A 16476-nucleotide genomic window follows, 5' to 3' on the forward strand; every position below is an offset into this window, starting at 1 on the left:
AGCTGCAAGCCCGGCACACCGGGGACAGCGGAGAACCACGGCGTCGCCAGCGCCGGGAGCTGCCTTGGAACTCGCTGGCCTCGAACAGGCACTTGCAAGGAGCGAGGAGCCCGGGAAGCGCCCCGAGCCGAGCCCCCGGTGCCTGGCGCGGCGGGGCGGCCGGTGCCTGGCGCGGCGCGGGGGCGGCTCCGCGTCCCGCCCCGCTCCGCCCCGGATTGGCGCGGCCGCCCGGCTCCTCCCGCCGCCGCCGGGCGCAGGGGGGATCCGGCCGAGCCGAGCCGAGCCGAGCCTGGCGGCTCCGCCACGGCCCGTCCTCCGGCCCCGCTCCCGGTAGGCTCCCGCGGGCGCGGCAGGGGTGGGTGGGCGCCGCGTTGGGCGCGGTGCGGGCAGGTGGGCGGCGGGCGGCGAGCGGGGCCCGCCCGCAGCGCCCGCGCTCCGCCGGCCATGGCGGCTGCGGGGCCGCCGAGGGGCCGCTGCCGCCCGCAGCACGGGGCCGCGCCGAGGGCAGCGCGCTCCGCTTGGTTTTCTTTTACCCTTTCGCTTGATTCTGTCCGCGGTGCTCTCTCAGCGCCCGCGCCCCGCTCCCGGCCTCCCCGGGGGTTTTGTGGCGCTCCTTCCCTGGCAGCGCTGCCGCGGCTCTCCCGGCCCGGCGGGAGCGGTGCCGTGTTCCCCGCAGCTCCCGGTCACCGTGCGCGGCGCGGAGCATCTCCGCTCCCCCGCGGTTGCGTAACGCGCCCGTCCCACGCGTGGCCGGTGAGACCGAGCCCCCCCTGTTTTCTGCGGGTCAGTCTTTTCGCGGATCTTCTTTTGAAAGCAACCCCCCTCCCAAACCGCGTGTTTTCCCCCCCAAATTTTGATCTCCTGAGTTGCGGTCATTTCCTGGTGGTGTTTCTTCTGCACGGCTTCCCCCGTGGTTCATACATCGATCAGTCGCCCTTCAGAAGGGAGGGGTTGTGAACTCGCTAAACATAAACAGTGATCCGAAAAGAGCTTTAATGGTTACTAGATATTGTGATAATTCTTGAATGACGCCTTCACGTGGGGATGGCGTAAGAACCTAAGGAAAGGTTAAAAGTACAATTACGGTGGAAGTGATTTCTTCTCGGAATTACTTCCTCCAAGGCCTTACTCGAAACAATAAGCGTAGCTTTTAATTTCTTCAGTAAACCCAGATTATTGACTTATGCCATGCGGCTCCCAGTTGGAAAAATCTGCTTGGCTCAGCCGGACAAGTGAGTCTAAGGCTCGTCCTGCGAGGTGCTTCGTACAACGCCCAGCAGCCGCGTGTGTCTCTGCTCTGTTTTTAAATAACCGGCTCGGATGGGGCTGCGAAGCTCATCCCCAGCAGCCCGGAGCGTGTTGCGGGCTGTAAAACCCGCCTGCGAGGCCGTGTAAGTACTCCCGGGCTGGCCCTGCCCTGCTGGGCGCTGTCCTGGCCGTGCCACAGCGCTCGGCATCCAGTTTTGGTGGCTGGAGATATCCAGGGGAGCTGTGGAACAGGCGAACGTGCGGCGCAGGCTGCAGCCGAGAGTCTTAATGAGTGTTTTGCGTAGTGCTTCGTGTTTTCTCGGATGAAAGGTTTTACATAATTGGCCATTATAATTGTCTGTCACCCCTAGAGAAGAGCCAAAAAATCCCCTGAAAAAACAAGCGTGGAGGTAGGTAGTTGTCTTAAAAGTCCAAAGTCTAAATGTCTGTAGGTTGTGAATGCTGTTATTGCTGGGTGTGGAGACAGCAAAATGACTGAGTAAAAAGAAAAAAAAGAAAAAATTAATCTAAATCTGCCCTTTTGAACCATTTGATCAGCATCATTGGGACAAACGACATCCTGCTTGTTTGAGCTGCTTGTTCTTCAATGCCCAGACGAATTCCTAATGTGACTCTGGTTCTACCGGTGTTAATGTTTTTGTTTTTTCTTTTTTTATTTTATTTTTTTCTCTTGAAATCTTAACTGGAAGCCTTTTACAGTGTTTTGATTCCTTTTTAATAAATGGCTAATCCCTTGCTGCAGGGGATGGGAGTGTTTTGAACGCAGCGTTTTTGGGTCCTGAGGGGAGGGGGAAGGGAGTGCCTTGTGTTGCTTTCCAGCAGCCACCCGCCTTCCCCTAGCCTGAGTGAAAGGGCCTTATTGACTGATTTTGAAGGTAACCTGCCCAATTCTCCTCTTACATGCTAAAACCCATAAATTTGCTGTAGCACAGAGCCTTTGAGGGGAAGAAATGGAATGTCAAGGAGCCTGGGCTTCATCACGAGCAGCCTGGTAACAAAGGCACTGTCTGTTAATTGCATAATGCTTATCAAAATCTCCCCACCTAATGACAGAGTAACAATTTAATAGGTGTGAAAAATTGTGGTATTTGATTTAATACCACTGTCTTAAAATCATCCTGCATGTTCAGTAAGACTAAGTTGTCGCTTTCATATTTAATGGGAGAGCGACTGGAGGCTGAGGAGAAAGCTGGGGATGTTTCACTTGCATTAAATGCTCTTTAAAATCTTTTCCCCATTTGGAGAAGGATTGTGAAGAATTGTGAGTGAGTGCCTTGTTAAGTGCTAAACTGCAGCTGAGTGACTTAAAGGTTATAAAACATCCTTCTGTGTCTCTTAAATTTGGAAGCTCATCTTGAACCTTGTGCTGCGGATGTTGATCACAGGTTGGTCTGCAGCTCCAGGAAGGAGTGTGGTTTTGGGGTGTGGAGGTGCCAGGTTAGGTTTGGGTGATGTGAAGGTGAGTGCTGTGTAGTGGATGCACGACACTGCCTGGGTAATAACACCCCCTGAGGTTCCAGGTGTCAACACCTTCATCACGATGTGTTATTTGCACTTCTCAGTGCTCTGTAGCATAACCCAACCAGCATTTTGGTATAATCCTCACACAGAGGTTGTTGTATTCTCAGCAGCTAGGGTATATTCCAATATTCTTGTTCCAATATTCCTACCAGGTTTCAGAAAAGAGAGCAGCTTTTCTTGGGTCTGATGGTTGAGCCTATAAAGAAAACACAGGACTGATCCTAAACCCATCATGAAAGATAATATAGCCTGGGAAGTGTCTCTCTTGCCCTTGTCTGCTGGGATTTTTTTGTCTCTTGTGGATTATTTGGTCACTGGATGTTCCAATCCATAGATTTGAGCTTTTGAAGGAAATACTGATTTAGTGAAAGTTGTGAGTTAGAGATCCTCTTCTGTAATCTCTGCAGGAAGGAGGGCACAGAAATGCTGCTTTGGTATGTGTGGCTGCTTCATTTTTATTTGTCCCATATTTTACTGGCTTGTTTTCTAAGCTATTTTGATTCTATTAACTTATTAAACTTAGAGTCTATTCAAGTCAGTGTGACAGTCTTTCTTTAATGTAGGAGTGTTGTCCTTTTTTTAAAAAATGTCCTTTTTTCACCCCTAAAATATGAAATGGAATAATTGTCCATAGTTCAGATTCTGCCTCTAATTGTGGTATTTGTGTTTGGAATTCACATTGTAGTTGAGGATTTAGTGTTTATTCCCCAAATAACTTTTCTTTTTTTTTTTTGTCTTTGTTGTGGAAGGGGAATATCTGCTGTATCACTTGCTAATCCTACTGTTGCAGTTTTACGCCTAGAGCATAACTGGAGTTGTATTTACAGCTGTAGGCATGGTAGTTGGTTTATTTAACTATTTTGGGTATCAAACACAGAGAAATCACAACAGGACTGTCTGGTGCAGGTACAGGATGAGCATCAGTAGTACTATGACCTGGCTGTCCAAATTTGGGTGTCTGCAGTGTCATTGCAATGGGTGTCAGGGAGAGATGGATTAAATATATAAATATAGCTCAGGTGTGTCCCAACATGTTCCAGCTGCTCCTGCTGTTGCAGTACAGGCCCAATACGAATGTTTACACAGATCACCTTCCTACACATCCCAGGTTCAACCACCTCTTTAGTAGCAACTTGCTGCTGGGCAGCCACATGACTGCTTAAAGCTGTTTGGAGAGTAGAAATAAACTACAGGAGGATGCATAAATGGCTGTTAATAAAGTGTCAGCTTTAGAAAAAAAAAAAATTAGAAATGGCTGGCTGGTATCTTGGGGAGCAGAAAATAGTGCTAGTTGATTTTTTTTTTTTCCTGTGTGATTAAAAAATAATCCTGCTTTAGAAACTGCTCTGTCTGCAGTTCACAGCGAAGTGATGGCATTTGGGTAGCAGGGAGGCAGAATTCCTGCCAGTTGAAATCTTGCTGTCCTAATGTGCCATTCCGTGCAGTACTTGGAAGCTGATATACAGTGTTCTTCTGCCTTGCAGCAAAACAACTAGTGATTAAAAATTCAGCAGATGCTGTGGTTCACTTAACTACTTGTTCTTGCATCATTCAGGTCATATCACACAATTAATGTTGCTAATGTTCGATCTAGCTTTTTTTTTTTTTTTTTCTAAGAATGGAAATTATCTGAACTACCATGGGATTTACAGAACTGTTTTGGCAGGAATTGGGCTATGCAAACTAAGTTATTCAGGACTGTTTTTGCCCTTCCCCTAACTTGGAGAATCTTTTGATTTCAGAAATATTATTTGTTCGTGCCAGACAGGGCTGTAATTCCTGCAACTTTTTTGACTTTAAAAATCAAAGTGTTTTCTTTTGATTGCTTTGAGATAAATGAGACTCCCTAGATGAGAAGGAAGAGGGGGAGAACACGATAGGTGTAAGTGCTTGCTTTCTTACTTAAACTCAGTGTTTCATTTGGCCACAGAAGTATTTTTGTAAGAGAATTCTCATTTTGTTGCGGGCAGGGTTTCTGCTGCTTTCAGTACATCCACTTTTAACTTGCACAATTTTGGTTAATAGTATTCAATCCAGGGTGTCACTTACTTGACTTGGAAATTAACATTAAACTTTACCTTCCCCTCCCTACGTTCTTTTAATGATGAAAGTTTTGGGTTCTTTTTGTAACACACACAGATTCTAGAAATCTTTTCTGGGCTTCCTGAAAGTAATATTCATGTAGGAAGAGACTTTTAGTTTGTTTTTACTTCTTTTACCAGTTTTCTGCTTGGAAGCTGGTGTTAGGAAGAAGCTTATCCACTTTCTTTGTGGTCAGTACAGTAATTTGGTTTTGGTTGTCCTTCCTGCACCTTCTCAAGACTCTCCTGCTTCTGCTGGGTGGTGCCCCCTAAACTGGATGGATGTGTTGATATGAACTTTCATGGCTTGTTCTAAGAAAGATAAAATGCAGCCTGACACCAGAGGAAAATTGCTGTGTCTTTCAGTGTCTTTGAGAGGAACTTGCTGTGGTGGGGCAGCCCTGGACTCCAGAGGTGGAGAAATTAAATTGAGAATATGGAGCCCAGGTGGAGTATTTTGGTCAAGGGCACACATGAGGTTCAGCCCTTGCTGGAGAGCTGCAGGGCTGAGGGGAAGGTTTTGTCTTTTGAAGAGTGAAGCAAGGGGCAAATCCATCATAAGTATGAAAAAGGTGAATTTGTATCACACAGGATATGATGCGTATGCCTGTGAACCAGGTTTTGGATAAGGAATGGGCAAACCCAGGAGCCTTTGCTGACACATGTTGTTTGGACTTGCAGTTTGGGTGACTTTTTGTGATCTGTCAATTAGCACATCAAGAGGATGTATTTTCAGTCAGGGAAGACATTTTTCTTTGGAAAAACCTGTTTGGACTATTAACTCTAAATGTACTTCGAGAAAACTTGTCTCAACCAAGTTGTCAGCAATCAGTTTGAAAAATGAAGTCTTAAATATGTAAACCTTCCCCCAGCCTCTTCAGTGTCCTGTTCAGAATGATGGAAAAGAAAGATTCAGGCTGGGCTTTTGCATATTCCTGCTCCATGAATGCATATATCCAATGTGCTATACTTTCAGAATTGATATTCAGGATAATATGTTTAATCTTCAATTGCAAAAAAATAGCTTCACACATAGCTAATTCCATCTGCTGGAGAAATAAGAGCGAGGCTAACTTCATCACTTATTTGGGACCTGCTTTTTGCTCTGCTAATTACTATGTATGAACTTTGGAAATTTGCATAATTTTTTGGCAAACCTAAGCAGCAGCCATTTAATTTAGAATTTTTATTAACTTTAAACATCCCTAGGAACTCCTAAGCTACTTCTGGTTCATTTTGTGGTTTTGGTGTTTTACAGGGCTTGGTTTTGAAAGCTTCAGTAGCTTCTTTTGTCTTTTCCTTGCAATGACTTAATAAAAGCAACAGCAGCTTGCTGCCATTTCCAGTAACTTTCAACCTGCAATGTGACACAAAATTCCTTCTGTCATTCAGATAAAAAAAGTGTTGAAGTTAAGTTCTTGTAAAAAAAAATAATTCTAAAAAAGTAAAATTAAAAGGTAGGTTTTGGTTGCTCTTCTGCAGTATGAGAAGAGCACTTGAAACATTTTAAGAGTACATACGTTTCCAAAAGTAACCTTGGGGAAACTGGGGCATGTCAAGTCTGGTCCTAATTCTGGTACAAACTGGTCTTATGATGTGAATTTTTAAGCTCCAAAGAGTTTGGATGTAAATTCATCATTTCAGATAGCTACTAAATGTTCTTTCTTACTCAAAGGCTGTATTTTGACATATTTTCAGCTTCCCAAATTGTCTAGCCATGCCTTTTCCACTTGGTTTGCTTTTGTTTTTGTGACCTCCACCTTTCACTGATTTTGCTGGTTGGCAGTCAGTGGAGGTGGATAATCAGTAAAATATTGAAGCAGTTGGAATTTTATAGCAAAAAATACTGCTCTGCTTTATTGGAACGCTGTCATTTGGAGTCAGCTGTTACATGCTGATTTTCTTTTGCAGGCAATAGACTGGATTAATTTAAAAATCTGAATTATTTGTGCCCACTTTCTGTCTCAGTACCATCAGAAACTTCATATGTGCAGTTGCACTCCTGAGTTTTTGTCCCTCTTTTCTCATCCCTCTTGCCCTGCTGACCACTTAAGAATGCAGTTTCTTCCTCGGGATGAACGGGGTTATATTGCCAGACACTTTAATTCCTCTCTAATTGGCAGAAAGCCAAGCATAAAATCTTCTTCATAAGTCACCCTAGAGGTTTCTTTGTATGTGCTATTATTTTCTTTGCGTGCTAACATCACTGAAAATACTTTTTCTTTTTTTTTTTTTTTCCCCTCCCCCCAAGTCTAGACCAGGCATAATTATGTTCGTGTGTATGTGTAGGCTTGGGTGTTGCCATGCTGCAAGACCCAATTTGAAGTCCTTGGGCAGTTTAAGACCAAAATTTCTTGTAGCATCAAAGGCAGCACTATCCCCTCTGCATCTAGGGAGGTGAAGTAATTTTCTGGTGTATCTGAACTTCAAAGACAGGCTCATGCCTTGTGCCTGTGGTCTGGCTTTCTGAGATGTGTCATACTGCAGGCTATATTTTAAAAAAGAGTTTGGACCCTGGGTTCAAGCAGGACTTGTGCATCAGTGATAGTGGCTGGTGTTGGATTGTGATTAATTATGTTCATGTGCTTCCAGAGCAATCCAGTTCTCTTTTCATTTATGAAATTCTTCATTGAGGTCTTTGAGCTTCGCCTTCATTGCAAAGTCTAAAAAGCCTTTCCATTGTGAAACCTTGGCTCTTGTGTTGGGCTTTTTAATATTTTTATGTCTTCAGAGTTTCTGTGCTCCCTTCCACCCTGACTGCTGAGCTTGAGACAGGCTCCCTGTAAATGTCCATGCAGAACTGCCCCATTTGCTCCTGCTGAAAGGCAGCTCTTGCTTTGCCATGATGTCTACTGTGATTTTTCCTATTCCTTTCTCTTCCTGACCTCCTGCACGTGTCCTGGTGCTGGGGAGAGGAGGATCCACTGCTGAACAATGAGGCCATGCAAAGCATGGTACCTTGAGACAAGTGTCAGGCACTTGGGAAGGGAATTCTAAAGGAAACCTCATCCTTAAGCAAATATTTGTGTTCAAAAATGGGTTTATACACCTCAATTTGACCATCAGTGCACCAGAGCTTGCCAGCAGCTATGGGACAGACTTGCATTTTTTCACTTTATTTCCTCTCCAAAGAAGGATAATGCTCTACCATTGGTTTGGTTTTTTTTTGTTTGTTTGTTTGTTTTGGCTTATTTTTTTAATGAGGTAACTTTATCTTAATAAACAGATGAATGAAGTGATGCAGAGTGCTTGTTTTTGCGGCTGAAATCTCTGTGAATCTGCTGCTCCTTCTGAAACTGGGGCTGTGGGAGGATTACTGATAGCAATGAATCCATCTTCTATGGTGTTAAGGAAAAAAAAAAGTCCCTGTGTTTCTCTTAAAGTGCTTATGGATTTTTTTAGATGCAGTAAGACTGCAGATGTAGTCATATTAAAATATAAAACATCTCACTTCGAATTGGTCGCTCAGCAGAAGGAGCTGGAGACGTGACTTTGGTAGAAATTACTGGGAATTCTTTTTAATGCAGTTTTGCAGCATGTGCTGTGGATGGGAGCCCAGAGCAGTCTGAGTCATGCTTCCTCCATGGAGAGGACATGGGATGCCACCAGCAGTGGACTAAACCAGTTTTCCTAATGATTGCTTTGTTCAGCTTTAGCTACTTATGGGGTTGTTAAGATGGTGTCAGCTGATGTGTCAGCTGGAGGCCATGAGGTAAATTGTAGGATAAAGCGCAGTAGTTTACATACCTTTGTAGCAAATGTCTCTGCAGCATTCTGCACACTCTTCTCGCCTTAAAAAAGGGTTTTTTAGCCCTTTTTCCTCGTTTGGATCAATAGGTGTATGGAGCAAGGAAAGGATTTTGTTTTGATTTTGTGAGGTTAATACGGCTTCATCCCTGACCTGACTGAATCCTACAAAGTGAAGGCACCTGTGCATCCTGCAGGGATGGCCCATTCTCTTTGGGGAAATGTTTTTTAAGAAATTTGGAAGAACTTAGGTAAATATTGAGGAACAAGTAAAAATTGAGTGAAATTCCGTCAACTGAGTGAATTCACTGAGTGAAAATTGCTGCATCTCTAGTGGACCTATCCAGAGCAAGTTTGTTGATGTTGGTTTAATGGTGGTTTTAAGGTTATTTTAATATTTTTATTTTATTTTAAGGATTTGGGGAATGCCCCCTATCCCCTAGCTCTCCCCTGTGCTCCTTGGGTCACAGGTAGAGAGACTTTACTGGGATATATGGGCTATATATGTGTATATCCCATATATATGGGATATATTTACTGGGATATATATATAAGGCAGAGGCTGCTGAGAGAAACCTTGTCTTTAATTAGACCAATGGGTATCACTGGGGTGGAGGGGAAGAGATGAGTGAGCTTTTGAGCCTGAATAAATGTCAGCTTGTATTTTATCAGAATTGCAGTTTGGAATCAGGGATTCACCGAGTTCCCATTTGGCTGTGGGCTGTCTGGGGCCTTTTTGCATCTCCCATCTCATAGCTGCAGTTATGGGAAAGTTGCACATACCACTTTACAGACATAAAGCAGAGCTCTTTAGGGGAAGGAAGGGTAAATGACCCAGGTAAAATGAGCCAAGCTGGAGTCAGTAAAACTACCCAGAATGCCAGCAAGTGATACCTGTGTCCTGAGTTTAATATATTCACTTCCCAGTGGTCATGCCCAGGAGGATTAGTTGAGAGATGCTTTAACCTAAAGCTACTTGGAACAGCAGTGCTTTCTTTTTTTCCTTCCCTCTCAAAAGTGGTTTGCTTTTACTAAAATAGCTAAATGCAGGCATGTTAAGCTTAATATATATGTGTGTGTGGGGGTACCTGAGAAAGCATCCCATTGGGTAGCCCTGTAACTTTCTCCTAGGGAGATGCTGAGAATATCACCTTTGCTGCCACTCAGGGCCAAGCCAGGCTTGTTAGCAGCTTGTAAGTGACAGCCCTACTTTGCTTTGTGGGTATTTTAAGTGATGAGGGTAGCAGAGCTCCAGGGAGAGGTGATAACGTCTGTGCTGGTTTTCTTCTTGATAGGGAGGTGGCAGAGGAGGAGGAGATAGGACTAATTGCATACCTTCCAATTCCAGTTACTTCATTACAGAACAATCATTGGAGCAGCCCTGCAATCTGCTCTGATAGCAGATAAGTGGCGTGGCTCACAGCGCTTCAATCTAAACAAAACTTAAGTGCTTTTTCCTTTTTCCCTGGAGTGAAACTGTAATTTCGTTATGTGAATGTTAGCCAGGACAAAGTTGTTTTTGCAGCTGTCATGATGATTCTCTGGGCTTTGTGTTAGAGGTATGTCCCCAGTGTGTGTAGCAAAAATATCCTAAAATACTGCATTCCCATACCTGGAAGCTTCAGTTGAAAGCTCTCCAAATGTTTGCCAGGTGAAGATCTGTTTAGCTTTGACATTAAGATGTCTCAGAGGGTTTAGATATAAACCAGTGAAGGTTTGGATTATATTCCTTTCCATAGCAATACATGTTAATTACCTTCTCTGTCTGCCTTAGGCCCTGAAATGGTCAAGTGAAAGAGCCTGAGCACATCTCTGCTGCTTCAGAATACGAGTCCCTCTGGTGAGGGTGGTCAGGTTGAAGCATTGCCTCATTTTGGTTCCTCTGGTGTAGAAATGGTCTTAAATGCAGTCCATGTGATGCAAAAGAGAACTATCAGCAGAGCCTGGGAGAGAGATTTTGCCTCTCTTTGAAATGGGGTAAAAGTGAATTTGTACTCCAGGCTGAACCTTGGGAAATCATAAAATCCCAGAATGTTTAGGTTGGGAGGAACCTTTAAGCCCATCTCATTCCAACCCCCTCCCATGGGCTGGGACACCTTCCACTATCCCAGATTGTTCCAACCTGGCTTTGGACATTTCCAGGGATCCAGGGGCAGCCACAGCTTCTCTGGGCAACCTGTGCTAGGGCCTCATAAAATCCCTGAACTGCTGTTGGTGACGATGACTTTTAAGGTATCTATTTAGGGCCACAAAATCACCCCAGACTAGTGCCTGGACTTTGCACAGTGCAGTACTGGCCAAACCTTAAACTCTCTTCAGGCTCACTTTTTCTGGACTGTGCCACAGAACCATTAAATCCGATCCGTTCCTAAAAAGACAGCTGACTGTGCAATCTGAGCCACATAAAATTCTTTGTCTCTGCTTTGGACTTGAATGGAAAAGTAGTTTGTTTTCCCATTAAATTGACCTCAACTGTCGCTGCCCCAAAGGGGGTCTGTTCTTGCAGGCTCTGCTTGGCCAGGAGGCAGAGCGTGCTTGGCTCTCCCTGTGTTTTGCTGCAAGCCTGCTAACTCTCTCCAGGACAACGGGAGGATGGTAATGCACTAAGGCAGGTATTTGTTAGCAGGTTAACTGTTTTGGGAAGGAAAATATAATATACTTTGTAAAAGTTAATAGTTTTGTAAGTTCAGGCTTGGTTGTGTTGCTGGCTGATAGGGTTGATGGTGTAGCTCCAGCTGCAGCATTAAGCTGCAGTTAAGAATAAATAAGGTGAAGTGGCGGTGAATTTCAAAGGAACAAAGAGTGCAAAGTCCCCTTAATTGCATCTTACATTTTTATAGTGTGGCTTTCAGAGGGAAAGGCCCAAACATGCTTTGCAAACCAACATGTGCATTGTGTGCTGTAGTGGATCCATACTTCGATAGGAACAGTGTTATTTATTTAATGAGATGAACTGCATCACATTCTTTTTTTAAAAGAGGTATTTCTTTATTTGTACTGGGGGAAAATACATTTTTCCTGAGAGTCTGTAGCTGATCAGACTCCTGTATCCCTTTCTCACCACTGATGTTGCAGGGGCAGGAGGCTGGCAGGTTGGATTGGGTATTGCCTAAATAAAAATGAGGTTCAAGCCTGGAGTGTTACCTGGCAGGGCTGCCTGACCCCCACCTGCTGGAGATGTTGACTCACAGTGCTCTTTGCTTTTGCTCGTGGTTTGTTTAGGAGAAGGTTTTAGGATGTGAGTCTCACATGGGAGCACAGGTGCCAGGCTGTCCTTTTAAGAGTTTGGGTGCCTTGACTTTGTAGGGAAAAGAAGCCAAAAAATGGGCTGTGATATCTTTTATGTTGGCCAAGCTGCTCCAAGGGAAATCCAGGTGGGAAGGGACTCACCTATGGACAGGAAGCATCAGCAAAAAGCACAGCTCCTTGCTAAGAGTGGGCAAAATTCCTCCACCTGTGAACACCATCACATACACCCAGCCTTGGCTCTTCTCTGGCTTCTGTTTGCCTTTTAATGGCTGTGGAGTGCCTTGGTGCTTCCTTCCTGTCTTCCTGGTGTTTGGCTCAGGGGTTTGATGGCCCCTCTGATGTTGGAATTGGCACATGGGAGCAGGTGAATGTCCATGGCATTACACTGGTGTGTTTATGAGCTGGGATGGCTGCACTGGGACTTCTCACACACTTCCATATCCAGTACTTAGTCACCATGCATCTTCACTGCAGAAAATGAATGGAAGGCAAATTGTTACTGGAGACTTTTCCAGGGAAAAAATTTTTAATGAGTACCTGAAGGGCCACAATCTTATGGATTGTGTGTGGTGTCATGTAGCTGTGAGCAGGTTTTCCTTATTGCAGAAGCTGGATTGATTCCTCGGGGTAGGATAGCATCTGATTTTTATATGAGGGAGGGGGAAAACTTGTCTGACTTTAATCTGAATTTACTAGGTACTTAATAAGAAAGACCTCTGCCCTGAGTGACTTGCTCAGCCTATGTTGTGTTGCAGGAGCTCCATGGAGATGAAGCCTGCTGGCTTTATTTTGCTCTGAAATCCATTTGGCTCAAAATTGCTTCCAGAATCTCATCCTCCCTGGTACTCCAGACTTGTGACTGGGTAACCTGCTGAGTGTTAAGGGTTGTGGCAAAGCTTGGGCGCTGCGGTGGCTGTGAGGTGACACCGGCACATGGAACTTGTCCTTCAGGTGACAGGCAGAGGCACATTTCTGAGAGCTGTCTGCTTCTGCCTGTCTCATCCCTTTATAATCTGCAGTTTATATTTAAAAGCAGAGGGATTTAAGTTGTTTTCTGTGCAGTTGTGGCCCGTGGGAGCAGTTGGCTGTCGTGGTGTTTGGCCCTGGAGCTGCCTTGGTGGCCGATTGCGTAAGCGAGCAGGGAGCGAGCGAAGGTATTTGCAGCAGTCACTTGGAAACGGGGATAATTCAAGTCTCGATCAAGCTCAGGCTCAAACAGGTTGTGGAATTTATTTATACAACACCACTGGGGTGTGTGACACTGCAGAGCCAAACGAACAGTGGTTCCCAGCCCCAAGGCTTGTGTTGGGTATTAGATAACGAGGGATGGGGTAATTACAGCCAGGGACATGGGTGGAGGGGTTTGAAGTGGGTGAGGGCTACATCCGTGTGGAGAACATGAAATGTGCCTGGTTAATGGCAGTGTGAAGAAACTGTGGGTGCGTCTGGGGTTATGGGAAGGCTGGAGGTCAGCTCTGCAGAAGGAAATGTTGTCTGAGCTATTGGAGACACGTGGATTAATAAGGGAAAGCGGAAGGAGGCAAAATGAAACCAGCCAAGCGTACAGGGAGGGGCCAGGTTACACAGAAGCTGACGTACAACAGCAGTGGCACTCCAGGGGCTTGAGGAATTTGGGGGGTCACAGCAGCCACTGGGAATCCACACCTGGACCCCAGAACGTGTGTGCTTGAAGGGAGCAGAGGAAGAGGTAAAGGAAGGGGTCCACTGTGGCTTCTGGGGGCTTGGCGGTCCCTCCTCTCTGCTGTCTGTGCTCCCTGGGCTCTCGTGGTGCCAAATTGGCTTCTGCCCAGCCACTGGGCTGTTTTTGGGGTCTACTCGATCAGTCAGCACTGAAGACCTTGAATTGGTGGATCTCCACGTCAGCAGTGCATGGATTGTTGTTCCTATGTGCCCTTTGCTCTGGGCAAACTGGATCTTTTGGGTTTTAGGAGCTGGGTAGTGGTTGTTAATACCTTTACTGTGTCACTAATTTCCTTTTTCCTTCCCTTTTGCTCTTCAGAAATGCCATTCTCATGAGTGTAAGGAACCAACAGAACTGTAATGTCTAACCCTACATGGAATAACAACTCTTGGAAGGTACCACCCTTTTTTTAACTACACAGCTTTGTTACAGGTTGGGTTAATGATGTGCTGATCTTTGCTTCAAAGCTTGAAACTGAAGAACTGTGTCTTATGTAATGCTGTCCCTTTGAAAGGGCTGACAGTGCTGTGATCCTCCAGTCTCTGATTTCCAGAAAAGCTGGGTGCAACCTAACACTTGGTTTGGGGTGCTGAGGGACCATCCCTCTTTCTGTGTGGATGATGATGTCTTTAGGCAGCTCTGGTGTTGCCTTAGGAACAGATGGTGGTTTCTATTCAGAGAGCTGAGCTTTCTCCATACTTGGTGGCCATCGTTGGAAACATATTGCCCTTCTTTTTAGTGATTCATGATGGTTTGCTCCTTCCTTCAATTCAGTGACCTTCTGGATTGTCTTTCTTGAGGCTTCTAGGCATATTTATAAAGGATATTTGTGATGAAGCGCAGTTACACTTTAACATTTAGATTGAAATGTCTTGGCTGTTCGTGCTGCATTAACCAGCTCTCAGGCGTTGGCTTGTTCTGCTGTCTGATCCTGCAGTGATGCCATAATACCGAATTTTGGACTGCCCTGTGCATTGCCATGGCAACAGACTGATGTCACACGCTCAAGGACATGACTTCAGTGCACGATCATGCAGAGGCACAATCAGATTTGGGGAGGAGAAAGCTGACTAATGCACATCTCAAAAGCAAACAAGGGGAATGCAGGTTGCAGCTGACCAACCAAGGTGCCTCAGTGTGAAAATTCCTCGCTTAGAGGAGGGGCTGATTCTGTCTCTAAGACAGGAACAGTTGTCTTGATGAGCTTCTCTTCACCATGGAGATGCAGAGGACTTGCAGGTCTCCTATATCTTTAAAACAGGTGGTGGAAGAGCTCATTGTTTCTGGGGTGGGGAAATGCTCTCTGGTTTCAGAGCTTTGAAAGGGCACTGCTTTAATTTTAAAGAACCTCTCAGTGGTCTTGCAAGCACCCTGAGAATACTTTGACTTGCTTAATGTTGTTCAAACAGTTTAATTGGTTTTCCAAAGCTTTTATTTTATCCATAACATTGGAAGGTGAAAGGGGAACTCCGCATCTGCATTATGGTCACATTTTCCTATATCCTATTAGCAGATTCCAAGATTGTTTAATGTGATCTCCACCCATTTCATTTGGCTGCAACCTTTGCTCCCATGAAAACAAGGCTGATTGTTCTGAATTGCTGTGTGTATGTGCTTTGGCACGGCATGAAGGTACCTATAATAACACAACCATTGTCTGGAAAAAAAGGCAGTTTGCAGTAATAACTACAAATAAAAGGGTGCAGTCCAGGGGCAAGACAGATAATGGTCCTTTTCCCACCCACTGCACAGGGCAGATTCTTAAACATGGTCACCCCTCAGCATGACAGGACTGTGGGCTTTAGCCTGGGATGTGAATAGTGGGAATAAGGGACTGAAATATTTGCATGTTGTTCCAAGTTTCTCTTTCCTGGCCCCGGTTCCATTGCTCATATCTACGGATGGGGAGACTGAATGACTTTTGCACAATGCAGTGTTTTATTTACATGCTGTGAGCAGTTTAACAAGTGTGTGTGTGCTAAATGAAGCATTCCCACTTTCAGTGAGCAGCTGATGCACCCTTAAAATAAAAAAAAAAGATTTTTTAAAAAAAGTGCCTTTAGGTTGAACAGTGGGGTTTTGAGGGGTGACATTGTGCTGTGTGCCTGAGCGGATGGCGGGTCGTGCCAAGGCTGAATGTTAACTAGAAATGCTGTGAGATGCAGCAAATAACCAACTCACACTCCTTGGTGCTAAAGTAATTTCTGCTCATCTCTGCACTTTGTGGGATAAAAGCTGTTATAGTGCAAGATTTGGAAGTAACGTAATTGTTTTAAATGCTCAGTGTCACAGGAATTGAGGACATTTAACAGAAACTGGCATTTCTTGTAGCAGTTTGGTTGCCTCCCAGGACAGGAAACTGTGGAGTGGTAAAAAAAGAGTCAGGGAAGGAGTTTAACAACCCTCTCTGTAAATCACGATGCTTGAATTCAGATCCTGGCCTTGAGCTGAAAGGACTGGAAGCTCTGCAGGACCCAGTGATTCAAGCTGCTCTGCAGAGAACAAGAAGATAATGGTGATGGACTATCAGGAAGGCGGCCTTGCTGAGAAGAGAGGCTTTGTGATATAGTCAAGGGGAAGGAAGTCTGGAGAACTCAGAAAAGGAACAGATGTTTTTGGTGGTGGGGAAAAACTTAACTATCCCTGTAGTTTGCTCTTGCAGCGGAGCCAGCAGGAGGAACTTGATACCAAACAAAAGTAGGCACACCCAGGATTTAGCAGAGGGATCCTGGAAAGCTGAAAATCAGTGCTTTGGTGCTTTTCTGTTTGACAAATCTCTTATACAGTGGCATCTGGCAGATATAATAATATATGTGTGTGCAAAGGTGTGTGTAAAACAGCTTGAAGGTGTTAGATGTTTCTCTTTAACAGCAATAAAAGAAGTATTGATATATGAAGTGATACTCA

The 16476-nt window shown here is 45.0% G+C and overlaps 1 protein-coding gene across 10 annotated transcripts in view; it reads left to right on the forward strand.

The window, feature by feature from the left end:
* The first annotated feature begins 206 nt into the window (after window positions 1–206).
* FBXO34 (F-box protein 34) overlaps window positions 207–16476 on the forward strand; it is a 44002-nt gene continuing 27732 nt past the window's right edge. For 8 of the 10 annotated variants that reach the window (XM_077783889.1, XM_077783888.1, XM_077783890.1 and 5 more), the window contains exons 1-2: window positions 207–330; window positions 13888–13964. The gene's annotated coding sequence lies outside the window, so the exon portion shown is untranslated. The remainder of the gene's footprint in view (window positions 331–13887; window positions 13965–16476) is intronic. The other 2 variants (XM_021534625.3, XM_077783893.1) reach the window with 2 other exon arrangements.

This window comes from Lonchura striata, chromosome 6, assembly GCF_046129695.1.
Source record: "Lonchura striata isolate bLonStr1 chromosome 6, bLonStr1.mat, whole genome shotgun sequence".
Lineage (NCBI taxonomy): Eukaryota > Metazoa > Chordata > Aves > Passeriformes > Estrildidae > Lonchura > Lonchura striata.